Here is a 3,722-nt window from a genome sequence, read left to right on the forward strand (position 1 = left end):
AAACATAACATCTTCATCATCAACTTCAAGATATTAACAAACCCAAGAAAATTATTTATGTGCTTGGATAAAAATGTACCACCCTCACCATTAAACTTGAATTGACACAAGGAATGAACGAGTTTAGTGGAGATTGAAAGCTTACCAGGAGGTAGGTTAGAAAAATACTCTGGGATTATGATTTGGGAAAGAGCCATTTAAGATAAGAGATTCAAACAGACTTAATGAGAACAACTTGTCATCTGGTCCTCCTTCTAGCACCAATTGTCGATGGTGTTGGAAATCCATCAACCAAGGGCGTCTCCCTGATGTGAAGTTCCAATTAGACCTCACACTATTTGGAGTAGGAGCCCCATCCGGAAAATGGCCCGACTGTTGTTTTCTTGAATATATGACTTAGCTTTATCTATTAGCATGAGGGACAAGCACACATGTTCTTTTGAATAAGCCAACAAGTGTGCCTTGTGAATGTGCAATTCCAGATGTATCAAGGCTATTTTATAGCAAAGGGGGGAAAGTAAAGTGAGCCTCTAAGAGAGAAGTAATAGTACTGCCCTAATGGAGGCACACGTGAAAGAGAAAGGCTCATCTAACATTAAGAAAAATAGTTCACAAGGATGTAATTATTATTATAAACATAACGACACATTTCCAATAAGAAGCACCGAAGTCACCAAAATAGTTCAATTAATCTACTACTAATGAAATAAAACATGAACCATAAACATTCAAAGAATAGTCTTAGAAACATTCACAACCCATATGTGAAAACGTGTTATCCTTGAAGGCTTCAATACTAAGAAAAAGTCCCAAGATACATAAATATAATGAACACCACTACCTCCAAGAGTGGATCATTAGTGCCACTACTTTCTCTCGAAAAGTACTAACTCTATCTCTCTAATGCCTTGTGGGAGAAGCCAAGGTTAAAATTCCTTTACATGAGAAATAAGGATCTATTTATAACTTGAGGCATGGCCTTTCACATCCTCATGACTCTTGACTTTCCAACTTCTAGTGACCTTTGGACTTCTACAACCTTTGGAATTCCAAATGACTTTTGGAATTACATATGACTTTTGGTATTACATGTCCTTTGGACTTCCATGACTCTTTATTTCATACATGTCTCTTGGTCTTCTACTTATTTGTCTTTACAATGATTACAAAAATACATCATGACTTCCACATCATCATGTGATGATAATGTGACATGTCACTATCTTTGATGACTAGGACTAACAATTACTGATGACATGGAATTTTTGTAGTGGTGACATGGTTGCCACTTGTATCTTTTTTTTTCAAGCAGCTTCAATTGTTGATGTATCTACCCTTCAAAGGGTCTTTCAACAAATGGAATATTTGGGGTGCTTTGGTCATCAAGATAAGGGTGCATTCCTTAAAGTCAAAAGACTGCTCTCAAGAAGGGTGCATTCCTTCAAGTCGAAGGAGTGCTCTCGAGGAGGGTGCATTCCTTCAAGTTGAAGGAGTGCGCTCAAGGAGGGCTCATTCCTTCAGGTCGAAGGAGTGCGCTCAAAGGATGGATTGGTTTTTTAAGGGCACGGTTTGGGATAAGGAAGGGGAAAGATGGAATAAGAAGTGTGATTTGTACTCTTGGAGGGTGCATGGATCACTTCTGAAGGATCCTTGAAGAATGATTTGGAGTTCTCTTATGCACTCTTGGCCTCAATGGGTTTTTTTTGAAACCAAATATTTGTCTAATTTCGAGATATAGGAAAAGAGGCAAACATAATGAGTTTTAGACATAAAACCATGTGCAACACATACCAACTCATCAAGAAAACTTATACAAGATTGAACAATGATAATTATACTTCAAAATTCCACTTTTCATGCATTCCCCAAGAACAACGAGTGAAGTGTGTGTGACTGCGACCCAATAGTGTCATTTTACAACAACAAAGATGTTACGACCTTTGAAATGCACCTAAAGATGTTCTAATAAATATGAAGAAATTTGAGACCATTCAAGGACACTTGAAACACATTGAATAACATGAGATGACATTTGATGATCAAAGCAACACTAGGAATAAGGTGATAGTTGGCTTCAAAATCCAATTGCAGTGAAATTTTGGAGGGTGTTGTAACAACAACACTCTAGGTGTACTTCAGCATCTTTGTCTGGGAATAGCTTTCATTTAAGGGCTAGACCTTCAAGATGATCCAGGTGGATATTGGTGGCCACCCACCTATTCCACCTAGACATCCAATTGGTTTCATATGCTTCCTTGATTATAGCAACATTTACTATTTTTAGCAGTTTTTCGGGTCCTGAACATTCAGAGTTGTTTTGAACCCCTAAACGGAATTATTTTAAGGTTCGCAGTAGGCCCATTATCATAGCTATCACAAATCTAGTAGTTCTCAGATAGATCTTTCCAAAGAGGTATCGTAGACACTAAACAAAGATCATATGACCAATTTACAACCATGGGAAGTTAGTTTCCCAAGTAACCCCAACGAGGCTCACAAACTCTTGGAGTTCCATCTCTTGGGGTTAGGGTTTTGGTTGTTTAGGGTTTTCCCTTGTTGTTCAATAATAAAAAGGCCCTTGAGCCTCATTGTAACACATTTTAGAGTTATGTGGCTACCACATCTCTTCTTAGATATAAGTTACCATTGCCCGAGCTAGTTTATTTCCATTATGTATGTAAGCATATTTTAATTCTTTGATATTAATTAAATGAAGTTTTATTTCTACTGCATCTATGTGTTTGTGTTTGTATATGTATTATGTTCCATTCCTATATAAGTCTGAATCAGTGGTATCAGTGCAGTCCGTTATTTCTCGATTTTTATTTGCATGTCCCCAACGAGGTCAGGGTATAAGGACTTAGGGCTCGAACTGGTTGAACCTTTTCAAGACCAACCTTGTAAACCCCAATGGCTTCCCATTGTGGAAGAAAAGAAACATGAGGGAGTAGGAGATACTTTCAAAATATTGCTCGAAGAATCCCTCGAGCGACAGAGGAACTCGATGATGGATAAATTTTCCCAGATCCTTCGATGGCTACCCACAATGAATACATCTTCATCCAGCAACCACTCTGGAGGTGCCACTCCCTTTAAGGTACAAGATAATTTTGACATTCCCATATTTGAAGCCCAGATAGATAAGACATTGTAGATATATGATTAAATCTATTGGAAGGATATTTTTTGGTTCATGAATTTTCCAATCGAGAAAACATTACTTTTGCACTCCTCAAAGTTGCCCCCCATGTCAAGGACTGGTGGGAAACTTACTTCAAACAGAAGGACAAGAGGGAACCCTCACTGTTTTTAGTTGCACCAACTTGGAATTCTTTGTGAGATGTCGGCAAGGAATAATATTACCCTGTCATGAGCTATGAAGATAAACACATAAAGTGGACCATGTTGCAGCAAGGAAGGGACCAAGATGTTTTAGAGCTCACAAATATTTTTCATACCCTTCACACGAAGTTGGGTATCAAGGATTCTAAGTGGAATTTAGTGCTCAAGTACCACAGATTTTTACACAAGCACATCCAGTAAGAGATGGAGTTCTTGGACATATCCTCTCATAGATCCACCTATCGATACGCTGTCCAGATCGAGCATAAATTTAAACAGAAGAAGCGAGACTTTGGATCTACAAATCCGAAGCAAGGGAAAGGAGCCCCCAAACCACAGAACTAAGTACAAAGCCAAAGCGGGGTGACCCAAGACAATCT

Source organism: Pinus tabuliformis, chromosome 3_2 (assembly GCF_031772625.1).
Source record: "Pinus tabuliformis cultivar Carrire ecotype Pingquan chromosome 3_2, CPIR1, whole genome shotgun sequence".
Lineage (NCBI taxonomy): Eukaryota > Viridiplantae > Streptophyta > Pinopsida > Pinales > Pinaceae > Pinus > Pinus tabuliformis.